Source organism: Chrysoperla carnea, chromosome 4 (assembly GCF_905475395.1).
Source record: "Chrysoperla carnea chromosome 4, inChrCarn1.1, whole genome shotgun sequence".
Classification (NCBI taxonomy): domain Eukaryota; kingdom Metazoa; phylum Arthropoda; class Insecta; order Neuroptera; family Chrysopidae; genus Chrysoperla; species Chrysoperla carnea.
In genome coordinates, this window is record NC_058340.1 from 51,685,004 (window position 1) to 51,699,658 (window position 14,655).

The 14,655-nt window shown below is 29.2% G+C and overlaps 1 protein-coding gene across 1 annotated transcript in view; it reads left to right on the forward strand.

Moving 5' to 3' along the window:
* Window positions 1–14,655, forward strand: part of LOC123297992 (beta-1-syntrophin) — a 297,307-nt gene that overhangs the window by 144,564 nt on the left and 138,088 nt on the right. The gene's annotated exons all lie outside the window — the stretch shown is intronic.

Genomic DNA, 14,655 nt, shown 5'->3' on the forward strand with positions numbered 1-14,655 from the left:
GAATCAAAAGACTAAAGATACCTTCAAATTGGCAACTCTCTATGCTTTATAGGTTTTGAGAAAATGGAAACTTAAATTTTGCGGTAATTTGGACCCTCACCGGAAGACAAAGAACTTTCAAAAAAGTTTCATACATCTTAAAAGATAGGTCCTACCCGTCACCTAGTTGCTTGTTTGACTCAAATCATTTGAACATCCTGAAAAAATTTCTGCTCCTTATCTCTTTATATTTTTGAGTTACCGAGCTCACGGAGACATTTTTGATTGTAGCCTTAATATTTTTAAGCGTTACAAACTACGGATTAAGCTAAATATACTCTGATATATTTCATATATAGGGTACAAATATTCTGCACAAAAAATTTGTTATCATTATCAATTGAATTTGCTATATATACATACTTGTTAAAAAAAACTCTATAAATCCCATCTATCAAATTGTATTCGATGTGTTTTTTAGTATCACTTCGTGTAATTATTTATATATGAAGTTTTATTCAACGATCATTATTTTTAAACTAGATTGAACACGTTGAAAAAATAATGCACACCATCACAGCTTTTAGCGAAACTAATGGTCCAATTAATCTACGGAGGCTCAATGTTAAATTTGCTAAGTCGAACTTACCTGACGTGAATGGATAGATTTTTTTTTATATAGATCTAGAACTTTCCCATTTACTTTTGTTGCATTGGACGTCAACTTTTTTTTATCGCAAGAAAACTTTTTTTTTTACTTTTGCGAATTTTTCCGTTGCCTCTTGATTAGCCATTGATTAGTCGTTAACAAAGAACGCTATGTTTCTTGACAAAGTTTATAGTTTAAGTTTTCAGTAATTAATACAATTCTTGATTTTGTTATTGTACCTTGTATATATGTAATATATATTATCAAGTTTAGTCTCCAGTTTGTAACGCCTCAAAATATTGATGCCACGAAAAAAAATTTGGTATAGGTGTTCACAAAAGTACCAAGCTCCTATTCATCGTATAGCAGACATCGGATTTTCAAGAAAGTTTGTCATGTTGTATAGATAGGTATTATAAAGAGATAAAAACGATAAAAAAAAACGTTCTGCGTTGCAACTTAAATTATAATTTCTTCCTTTATCAAATTCTTTTAAGAATCCTATCTACAATAATGGCTTTAATGAATCTAATTTCTCTCATCTTTTTTTTTTCCTAAATACATTTTATCCACTTCTTTAGACGTTGACTGTATTAATCCAAATCTCTATCCGAAATGATATATTAATGTTTGCGTATTTTATTTCAAAACAGCAATTACCAAGATAATGTAGTACAATTTTATTTAAAAATTACTTTTAACAATTTTAATGTCTTAAAACAGGTGAACAACAATTTACCTAAGAACTTAGTTGATTAAAATATATCCAGAAGATTAACGTAAAAATCTAGATTTTTCATTTGTACCTCGACATTAAAGTGTATCCCAAAATTAACACAAAAAGTAATTTTTATAGAATTCACCAGTTTTTATTCATAAATTTTAGCCTTTACCATTTACATTTTTTAAATTTTCTATCTCAATATATTCTATCGATTGTCGTAGTATCTCTGAAACATTTAAATTTATTAATTAAAGAGGATTTAAAAAAAGACACTCGAACCAGAAGTCGAACCCGGACTTCTTGGATTCATGTCCTGGTTCGAGTGTATTTTTTTCAACTCTCTTTAATTAAGATTACTAGACAAGATATTTGCCAATATTTAGTTTACGCTGTACGTATCATATTAAAAATCATCAATTATAATCGAGAGACCATGATGTAAATAAATATCGTATACATGATTAAAAGTAAACAAAAACAAAAAGTAATTTAAATTTATCTTTTCATTTTTGCTGAATTTAAATCACTAATCCAATTAAGTTTTAACTTAAATTGCGAGTTGCATTTGTTCACCTTAATTTCTTTTAAAACTTTGCTAAACATTGAGTATTTTTTTGCGTGTAGCTAAAAGTTTCATAAATTGTATTTCAAAACTTCTCTTACTTTAAGAATGTACGGGTGCCAGAGAAATTTTGGATAAAACGATTGTTTTAAGTTTATATGAAGTTGGAGAAAGTCTAAATTAATTCTGAAAATTTTAGGGGGGTTGTCCGATTATTAAAAAAAATGACTTCAAAAGTAGGCATATTTAATATTGGTCTTGTAAGAAAACGGTAGATGGATAATATTTTTTCATAGATTTCTTCAAAACTAGTCGTTGGAAATAAAATAAAAACTATTTAAATTAAAGATAAAACTTAAATAAATTATTGAAAACAAAAAAGCCCATTGTGGCCGACTAATTAAGAATGTATGAGCACGGTAGTGGGGACAAAAATTTAAAAAAATATATATTTTCAATTTTGATGGTGAATTATGTTATAACTTCGAAAAATTTGATTCTCATTTTTCGTCTACATTCATAAAGTGATAACAAAATTCATCATCAAAGTTGAAAATGAGTCTAAACTTGCCTTGGCGCTTGTTATTTAACTCCAAAAAGCTTATTTAACTTTTTTTAAAGAGTTTTATTGGAACAATCTTCCTTTATTACTTCGCACCTTTTGAAGTAAAATTTAATAAGTAAACTTGAACGTTAAAAATCTATATTTATTATATTCAAAAGAGTCAAAATTTGGGCTGAGTTTTTTCTTTTTCTTTGTTAAGCTTAGGACACTAAACAAAAAAATTTGTTCTTGAATCTAACTTTTTTGCTTCAAGTAAATATTATTTGATCCAAGCAAATTATTTTTCTATTTATTTTTAAAAATATGGTGCTTATATTATACTAACTTTAACTAACAAATAACTCAGTTTTTACTTACAGAATCAAGAAGTAGAGAAAAGTATTTTTTAATCGTTTTTCTTTTTGAATAAGTTTACATTTTATAAACTGATTTTTATGTTTTTAAACATCTACCTATGTATAAAATATACATCCTCTTTCTAACTGTGTTTTAAGGAAATATAAACGAGGATTGAAATGTTTTCCGGTGAAAAAATTTACTATATGTACGCTTTTTATAAGTATACGAAGTCGGAATCGTTATCTTTTCTTGTAAATATTTACATGTTGATGTTACTCAATATGTTTTTAATATAAAAGAAACTGTTAAAAAATTGTAAATTTTAATATCATTTGTAGAAAAAAATACGTATAGCCTCCACAAAAGAAGTATTTAATTTAAATTTATTATATTTATTTTAATTCATGTTTAGTAATATTACAAAAATTATTGTAAATGTCCTAGATTGTCCTAGATTGATTGTATATTGGATGTAGTTTAAAAAATAAAAAAAATTATGGTGTGGGGTGTCTCTGTTATAGATAGATATCTGAAAAACGGAGGTTAAGCCCTATCCATTTTGAGATGAAATATATGCATAAGAGCGTTGTTCCAACGTTTTCAGAACATACAAATTACGCAATCAAATAATTAAAAGGGTTAGTCCAGATAACTAAATATGACATCAAAATATTTTGTAGCGGCCTGTAGCTGAGGGATACAGATTTTTTAGAAGAATCCGTGTTTACTCTAAGGCAATAAATTGAGGTAACGAAATATGACATCATAAAATATTTTGTAGCGTTCTATGGCTTTAGAGATACGGATTTTTTAGATAAACCAGTGTTAACTCTAAGGTAATAAAGTAAGAAAACTAAATATGACTTTCTAAAAACATTTTATAGAGGTTTGTCGTTAAGGAATACAGTCAGTCAAGAATAATCAGTCAATCTTCTCCTTTACTAAGGCAGATTGCACTACAAAAAGCCTTATATACATAATAAAATAAATTTAAAAAAAATCTCTTAAGATGGTGAATACTTTCATTATTTTACAAACCTTCTGTATACAGTATATACAGTCTTCCTACGAAATAATTTTACACTAATATAATTACCAATCATAATAAAATAAGCTTTATAATTTTATTAAATGGTAATTAAACTTGATGTTGTTGGATAATTATTAAAAAAAAAAAAACGACAAATGACAAATACATTGCAATAAGACACCTTCGTAAAATATGCGTGAGATAATAAAAAACACATCAAAATGATGTTGCCATGATATTGTTTTATACACTGTATATTTGTAATATATAACAAGGTATATTCAGTTTAGTTAAAGTAATGGTATAGGCGTTCAAAAAATCTCCTAATTAGTTCATTTCTGGCTGTCCGTCTGTCTGCCTGCCTGCCTGTCCGTCTGTGGACACGATTACTCAAAACACGGTTACAAAAAACTTTTGTTTGAAACATTTTTTCGTAAACGTCACTGCTTACTATCCGTGAGGACACAAATTAGTACACAATGTTTTTGTCCATTTTTTCCAAAACTATCACACACTCTCCATTAAATTACCTTTCCAACGAAACCAAAAAAATCAAAATTGGTTCATCGGTTTAGTAGCTACAATGCTACAGACAGACACACAGATATACACGTCAAACTTCAAACACACTTCTTTTTGTGTCGGGGGTTAAAAAAAAGTCTTTAAACAAATATTTTGCGACTTCCTAATGAAAGAAAACATTGTTTTACCCTAGGAGAATAATTAGGAATAATTTTTTTGCCGTTTTTTTGGATTAAAACTACCCCAAACAATCTCTCAAATACATTTTTGAAATAACTTGTAACTCTAAGTAGGTATGGCAGTTTTGCAGGAGCCGACTGGGAATTTGATTTGAAGGCCTCTTTAAAAAATTCCTCTGTTATTAACTCCATGGAGATAATTTTTAATTCAGTAGTTTAATGTTTATAGTAACTAGTGATGAAGTACTTTTCATTCTTTTTCTCACTCATTGTAATACGATGATAATAAAAATTGAATTCACATTTATCCTCGATGTATATGTGTGTATTGGAGTGTGGGTGTTTTATTTATCAAATTACACACCACATTGTTTTATAATGGTCCGGGAGATGTAAGAGAAATAAAAACTGAGCGGGATGATTACTTTGATTATTAGTCAAAGGTATGGTTCTCTGCTGATTTGCAACAAGGCTCGATCTTGTAACACCAATCGAAAAGCTGATGCACTATCGACACGGTTGCACCATAACATGGACAGATACAACGCGAGTGATGGATCAAATAACCTCTCTGGTACAAATTTCGCCAGCCTAAATTATTTTTCACAGACTATGAATTAAGCTTTCAATTAAATTAAAATTTAGATTCAGAAAATTCACAATCTCGAAAACAAAACGACTTGGTGCTATTTCTATTAATATTTTTCGAAAAACATTCTTTTCAACTCTGCTAATTTTTTTCCCATTTTGTCGAGAGAATTTTTTATATTGTAAAAAATAGTTGGGAGGATAATGAGTTTTACATGCTTTGGTTCTCGAAATCGCGAACTTTACAGCTGATTATCTCACGATCTACACGACCAAACATTCTACAACTTCGGTATCTCACACCTTATATTATTCTGAGAATGTAAAAAAAAAACAGACAAAATCTACCGACAAGTGATTTCATGCTGGTGCATAAACCTTTGGGAGGGGGGGTTCGCCAAGAATGGTTTTGGAGCAAAATGATAGATAGATCCATTTCTCCTTATAACATATGCCCGTGTTTCTCTAAGCAGCCAAGTCTAAAAAATCTCGTATTATTTCAAATTTATTGGTTTACTTCTTAACTCTGATTAAAGAATGATATATCCTTGATTAGTGTTCACGCGCCGCAATCATATCGCACGTATTTTTCAAACGCACCGCCCGTGCCATGATTATAGACACACACACATATAAACAAATCATGCATAATATGAAATAAACCACAAAATTTCCCCATTCATGATAAACATAATATACTCTAACTATTAATTATATAAAGATTGTTAATTATACAGAATTATAAATGTTAATTATACGCTATAGATTTATTCGTTCAAGTTGGAGTTTCACAGTTTCACTTTGTAGGTAATAGTGAATTAAATTATAATATACCTAGCTACGTACGTATGAACACATCAATGTGAAATGTAGGTATTAATTTTGCAGATAAATTGAATTGTTGAAATGGTTGATCTGTAATCGAAATTAAAATGAAATTTTAATTTATGATCGATCAATGCACTAGAAAAATTTTCAAAAATTAAAAGAGTCTATACGCCAAACAGACGCTTACCCGACTGTCAATGAGTGGCTATGTTTTTCGTGCTTATATTGTATGTATATATTTGTTTGCAAATTTCTTTATTACCTCATATCTTTTAAACGGCTCGATGGATTTCGATATTTAGGGTATGGTCCCTGACTGTTGAATTCGCTATGTAAATTACTGGAATTGTTTCTTTCTTTCAGATTTTATTTAATACAATCTGGTTTTTAATTTTTTAAATTATTAATTCTTAATAATTTAATAAATTAATTAATTAAAAAAATTATTATCAATTCTTTTAATTATGATATTAGGAAATAGTATTCATATATTTTAAAGATATTGACGCAGAAATTCAAAGTTCAATGAATCATGATATTGACAATATTCGACCTGCTTTTCGAAATTTTGGGACTTTTCCCATATCAACTTGATTTGAAAATATTAAAGGGGAGAAAAATGGGTTATTGTTTTTTTTTCTTGGGAAATTACATTTCACCCGCTGAATATTATCAGGTTTCAGTTCTTATTAAGTAAAGACCAATACACCAATAACTCGAAGCTACATAACAGTTTTCATCTTCCTAGTTCTAATTTCGGAGAAAAACTCTAGGAATTTGTTTAGGTACGGACTGCGATATTTATTTTTTCTGAAAATAGGTTACTCAAGAACAAACCGCTTGAAGGGAGGAATAGAAATACACACGTATTCAACATTATCAGTTAGAATTTATTAATAAAAAATTCTCTGCATTATTATACTCTATACTTATATGAAATATATCAGAGTATATTAGGTTTAGTCCCAAGTTTGTAAACGCTTAGTAATATTAATGCTACAAACAAAATTTTGGTATAAGTGTTCATAAACCCGGCTGTAATTAGTCCATTTCAAAATGCGATATCGAGCTGAAATCTTAATAGAATATTCAGGACGTAAAACGTGACTGTCTTCATAATAGCAATATTGCTCAATTGGATCATGTGTCCGTAGAACCCATCCTTTTTTTATTGTTACAGATAGAACGAAAATTCAATTGCAAAAAAAAATTTATTGTAAAAAAACAACTTTTGTTTATAACATTTATCGTACTGAGTCTAATTGTTTTTTTAAAGTTATCTTATTTACAAAAATAATATAAATACTGATATTAAAAACTGCTTATTTATGGTATTTCAACAATTTACTTAGTTAATTGTGTATTTTAACTTGTTTTTTTATAATTTTATTACTGTATATTTTACAATATTAAATTCTTTAATAAACAAATATCTTACATGCTTTTGCCTGAATTAAAGTTGTAAACTATGATATATAGTTGACAAATATTTTATATGTACCATATTAATATATATTTTATTCTGAACATAATATATTAGTTTATTGATATTACAAATAAATTGAATAGTTGAAATGGTTGAATTGTAATCGAAAATTTAATTGAAAATATAAAATTTATGTTTCATACATTGATTGCAAATATAATTAGTCTTATAATTCGAAAAACGACTGGGATAAAATCCAAAACAGTAATTTACTATGCCTTCGCACAAAATAATCGGTCGATATAGTGCAAGAAAAGGGGGTAAAGGAAGCTTGAAAGCTGCTATCTATAAAATGTAACCTTCATACCAACCTTCATACGATCTTTATCTTTGGGAGCTTCTACTAAGGAGAAGAAAAAGAGAAGAAGAGATGGAAGTGTTTCAAGCACTCATAAGGACCAACGCGTGGATCCATTTTAATGACTATTACGTTAATCGATTTGTCTATTTAATAGCTATTCAATGATACCGCACTTGATAAAGTTGTCCGAAATTCATTTTTTCTTTTTCACTATATGGCATCTGATAGTTCCATATTGAATTTTCATTATTTTCATATCTTCAGTTGCACTCATAAGCTTAATACAAATCGATTGACGTCAGAATCATCCTCCGACTCGTTTGGTCTCTAGTGTGCCACATAGAAACACACATACCTTCTTTTTCACAATAGGGAATCTGGTGGTCTCCATATTGATTTTTCATTATGCCATATATTCAGTAGCACTTGCAAGGTTAAGACAAATCGAATGGCGTCAGAATCATCAAACTCGTCCAACGCGTGCCACAAAGGAACAGATATAAGACTAAGAAACACATTGCCACTCCTTTGCGTAGCACAGTCGAGTAAAAAAAGGGGCTAATATGACAAAATATCTCATGGATAAATTTAATCTGAAACGGATTGTAAATAAACTTACATTAAAATGAGTGAAAAAAAAGTAAACAATTTTCAAATAAAATAAAACCTCTAAAACCGTTTAATATACATGCAAATCACATTCTACTAAAGTCACGTTGTAATTAACTACCTATGAATCACTGTGAATCTACATATATGTATATACCTACCTATAACAGTACCTACACACAAGATACGTGTATTTTGTTTATATACCTACATGATACCTTGTTCAACATGATGTGGGTGGGGTATGACCATATCATTTATCTTCAATTGTTTCTTTTATCATACTATTTACATTTTATTGTTTATTTTTCTGTTTGCAAATATAAATTTTCCATGAAAAATCGAAAGTTGTTGAAATAATACACTTTAGTGTTAAAAAAGATTAATGGACTTTTATAGATTTTCAAAAAGTTCTTAGATACGAACGAAGCTATATCCAACGAAGACATGAAATTGGTTCCTGTATACTTAGTGTTCAGTTTACATCTAGGCATAGACCTATCACGAGTATGATTGAAGTATTGCGTTAAGCAATGAATCTAAGAAAGTGGTGTTATAGACATGTGTTCAAGCTTCGATACGCGTTGAGTAGTTGAAACGCGCTTGGAGATGTAAGACATACTTTTACTTATTTCATATACCATCTATAATACCTCTTACTTAGATGCATTGCTTGCCGCATGTACTCTGTCATTCTCGTGGTAGGCGGCTATGCCTAGATGTAAACTGAACAATTAGTATACAAAAACTATTATAAACAATAAAAACACAACAGCGCCTTTGTTATCAAGCGGTTTCCGATCTAAGTATTGATTTGGCCAATGTTGCTTTACTACAGTGATCGGTCGTGGATCAATTCAATTCAAAACAAACTCTAAAAATATAACAATTACAATAAAACTACTTAAATCTTTTTCAGCATTTTTTATTTTTAACATTTTTCGCACTTCATTTCGCGGTTTTTTCAACGTGCTTTGCATGTAGCTTCCTAGGTAAAGATCCAAGCCATTGCAAACACTTTACTAAAATTTTTATCTTGTATCAAAAAACTATAATAACAAAAAGGTAAGAAATATGCAAAATTTAAAAAACCCCGAGAAGTTTTTCGGTTATGGAAGCCTAAACTCGCACTTGAAACATGACTAATAACACTCCTCATTAAATTATCTTTCAAGCAAAAAAAAAATCCAAATTGCGTCATCCGTTTAGGTGCTTTAGGTCTGCAATACACAGGCAGACACACATAGCGGTCTAATTTACACCCCTTTTTTGGTTTGGGGATTAAAAATCGCTTAACGCGACTTGAGATGTTTTCATTTTAAAAATATTTGGTATTTCGTTACAACGGCATTTAATCACGCTTCAATTATTTGTGTAATGAATCAAATGAAGACAGTACTTCAAACTTTATAAATTAACAAATATTATAATGTTAGATATTTCTAAGCTTCTAAGCTCAAAATATTTGTATACATTTGGTATTTAAATATGTACTAAGCTTAAAGCATTTGTATATACTATAAATTCCTTATTTTCGTGTGAAATTTCTGTATATAGTACTGGAAATAATAAGAGGATAACAAAAACTTTTAATGGCTAAATCTCTATAAATAAAAAAGCATTTAGAAGCCTTAAGTTTCTATTGTTAGATCTCATAATACAATTTTTTTATGAGCTACGGTTTTTACATGATCCTTAAAAAAAGCTCAAGAAAAGTGTTTTTCCAAAATCAAAAATAAATATATTTAAACATATGGATTAAATATCTAACAAGAACAATACTCCAATAAACGAGAAGAAATAAAGACAAAATCTCTAAATTTTGACCTCTAGATCGATTTTGATGAAAATTTGGGATTAACCTTTGTTCACCCTCTAGATCAAAAGTTACATGGTGCTTAGTGGTGCTTTTATGCAGTAGGTGGCTATCACCTCTTCTAGGAAGTGGAAAATGGTAAAGGGAATCGATAGCGCGATGAAGTCTAAGCCAAAAGTGTCATTTAAGTAAATTTCGAAAAGTCAATTCTTTCCGAGTTATTGGTGATTGAAATTCGGAGTATTTAAAGTTAATCTCAAAAATTGGACGTTTTTTGAAAAAAGTTTTTTATAAACTTTTTAAAGTACTATAAAATCCGTGAAAATGAAAAAAGTTTCGTCATTTGCACGAAAATTAACGGAGTTATAATATGAAAGAAAGTTTCACGTATACATTTTCCTTATGTTTTATTCAGCACAAAAACTGATGAATTTACCACGGGAACTAAAATTAATGCTTGCCACTTTCCAATTTACTTTTTTACTTTATGTAGATATTGACAACATGCTCTAAAAGTTCTTACAGTTTCGGTTATATAGTTTTGGAAGTCGCTATATGTAAACTATTAGACTTGTTTCTTGCTTTTCAAATTTTATTTAACGCAGTCGGGTTTTTATTTTTATACCATGTTTATATGAAATTTACATAGTATATTAAGTTTAGTCCCAAGATTGTAACGCTAAAAAATATTGATGCTACGAAAAAAATTTTGGTATAGGTGTTCATAGAATCACCTAATTAGTCCATTTCGGGTTGTCTGTTTGTCTGCCCGTCCGTCTGTCAACTCGATAACTCAAAAACGAAAAGAGGCCTCAAGATGAAATTTTTATAGCGTACTCAGGGCGTAAATGAGCAATATAGGTCAATTGGGTCTTGGGTCCGTAGGATACATATTGTAAACCGTTAGAGATAGAACAAAAGTTTAAATATGAAAAATGTTCCTTCTAAAAAAATAAACAACTTTTGATTAAACATTTTTTTGTAAACATCACTGTTTACCCACGCGAGCGCTAATAAGGTACAAATTTTATAGTTTGTATTAATATTTAATAGGAATATCAGTTATGTGTGTGTGTGGCTATTTAAAAGTGGATATCTTTTAAACAAACGATTGCGTCATCGACTCATGGTATTTCAACAATTAACTCAGTCAATTGTTTGTTTTCACTTGTTTTAATTATTTATTTTATTAGTCCAATTTATAACAGGCTACATGAGTCGCACCTGTTTTTCAATTTAAAAAAGAAAGATCGAAGATGTTTTATTGCCATAGTTTATATTTGAATACATTTTTCTTATATATAGGAAGGTACTATAAGTAAATATTTCTTAAAGAAAATGCCTACGAAGGCGATACGATGGATATGGTATGGCCGTTGGTAATGTTTTGTGGTTGGTAAGAGTAGAAAATATATATTTAATTTGATATATTATATTATATGGCTATTTTGTATACAAATTCAAATAGGTTCGTTTGTTTAATGGCTTGTAGGCGTTAACAATAAAGATGATCTAAATGGATAATAAAACAGTAATTAATGGTTTTGTTTAAAACTGATTATTTATGACTCTTTATACTTCTGTATGTTTATACAATAACAACAACAAGCGGTAGTGCATATGACCATTAATGGTCGTCCAATCAAATCAATAACTACCGATATCTGTCTGACATTATTCGAAAACTAAAAGTGCCTGGAGCTAAAAGTTCGAAATCGGCCAAAATAAAGAAACCTAGCCAATGCTTATATTGAGAACCCTGTAGCGTCATGCATCATGAATTGGCTTTTTCAATCAAAAAATATAAAAGTGGTGTTCCATGAATCGGGGCATTGTTAACATTTCCGAATTCCAATTCTCAATCCAATTAAAGCTAAAATTAAAAGGGAGGCCAATTAAACTAATTTAAGGTATTTCGTTACCAAAAAAATGAAAATGATCCAAAAAATTTGAATTTTATTGATCAATTAATCATTATTTTTTACGTCTTTTGTGAAAAATTCGAATTGATTCTCTGAACAGTTAAAAAGAAATGAACTACCAAAGTCTGTTTTTTTATCAAAAATGGGAACATTTTTCATAAACCGTACAGAGAATCGATATTAATTTTTCACAAAAGACCTATACAAGGGTGATTAATTGATAAATAAAATTTAAAATTTTTGTTATCATTTTCATTTCAACTCTTTAAAATATTTCGATACGGTAAATTGAAAATAATACCAAAGATTTAAAATTTTATTTATCAATTAATCATCTTTTTATACGTCTCTTGTGGAAAATTCATATCGATTCTCTGTACGGATTAGAAGAAATTAACTATCAAGTCTGTTTTTTACCAAAAATTTTTTTGCATTTTTATGTACAGTTTTTACTGTTGATATATATGATTTTAAAGCTTTAAACTTGAGGAATATTGATACAAGTTTTTTATATAAATGTTAAAACATTTTTATGAGTACTTTTTCATTTACTACCATGTAAAAAGGGCATCGAATTGAAGTTTATACAAAGGACGTATTAAATACTCATTATTTGCCACAAAAAATTTCAGTTTTTTTTGTATCATTTTCGTTTTGGTATCGAAACACCTTAAGTTCCATGAAGCAACATTTACAGCTTTTCCAATATTTTTAAACTAAAAACTTTTCTTTTTAATTTTTGATGCATGTCGACAAAGCTACGGCGTTTTAAATATCACTATTGTGGCTGATTCCTTATTCCTGCTTGCAAACAACGCATAGAGTTTAAAACACAAATCGTTCATGTGAGTGCGAACCTTACTCACGCAAATTTTATCTTTTTTTGACCCCACCGTCTTTTAGACGGTGAGACAGGTGATATTTTTACACACCCTCCCTCAATGCCCCTTTTTACATGCACCACTTTTGTCAGTCTTTTCAGTAAATTTTGTTGTTGTGCTTTTCACGAGAAAACGTGACTGAAATAACACATATCGTATACACTGACTAGGAAGTTATCAAAAAACGGTGATAACATTCTGGACATTTCAAATCTTAAGGATATCATATACTTTCTGATTTCAATTTTCGGATGAAAATAATAACTATCATGTGGAAAAGTTAAAAGTTAACAATTCAACAATAACAATAACGAACACAACTTAACTTATACTACGCTTTTTTTTATATAATTTTATTTACTCTGACGTAATCGCAACATGTTTGTTACTGAAACAAACAAAAAACTGTGTGGTGAGTTATAATAAAATACTGTACTTTCGATATCATGTAAAATATTATTTTATAATCAAAATGCATGTGAATTAATTTGTTTATTTTATTTTACAACTATATACTTCGTTTACAGGAAGAACCACATGTTATTAACTTTCTAGAACAGGATTTTATTGAAATGTCATTTTTAATATTAGTAGAGGAGCGTGGAGTAATTGTTAATAAGGAATATTGTTAATAAAACTCATAATTTCTATAAATTAAATTAGTATTTGGCATTAACGTAAGTTGTACTTATCTGGTTATTAAAAAATTATAGAAAATCCTTAAACCTAAGTAACATTTGGCGAAAATAAAAAAAATTCTGGATATTGTCTTTTCTGCTCCAATTACCCGAAGAAATAGGAGCCAATAAATGTTCCATTAGTCGAATGGGAGCTATTTAAATATTTATTGGTTTATAGTAATTTCATCTTTGATTTCCGTCAGTGTCAAATAAATATAATCTTATAAATCAAAGAATCAAATAACAAAAGGAACATTTAGTGACAAAATGATCTCGTTTGTCCAACTATTATGGGAGCAGGTGTAGATAGCTCTTCGTGGCCCACCTTTTTCAAGACGAGGCAAGTGTGTTGGTGTGGAAAAATAATAGGAAGTGGGATGCACATTCCTGGAGTACTCATGGCACATATTACCATCATATTTTTTCCTATTTCCCACGAAACTGCAATTTATTATAGGTGCAAGGAATAAAAAATCCTGCGATGTGGTAATGAGAGCCATATAGCTCTCATTACCCGCTTAACCTTCAATCGAAACAAATTACGGTCATTATGGAAGTCCATTACCCGCAGGTTTTCATTACCCCATGTTCCCCTACAGTTAAAGATGTAACAAATAAAAGAAAATGAAAGAAACCGCTCGCATTTTACTAATATCTCATGGAATGTGTTTCGTAGGTGTCAAATATCATTAGCAACGCATGAGTTAGTGGCACAAAGGTTTCTATTTGTTAATAAACAAGAAATTATTAATTCAATGGAACGGTTATTTATTGCTTAAGTTTACTTGCAAAATTAATCAATAAGCAACTTGAATTACGTATACAAACGAACGAATTTGAGATTTCAAATGTCCATTTCCATAAATTCGTTCCTCTAACCTTTTACATCTTCTAACTCAAACTTGGATTCTGAAATGTTGCTAACTTGCATAATCTGTCAATTGCTTTATGTGCCTACTACAAAATTTTTTAATTTTCACTTATATTAAATAAAA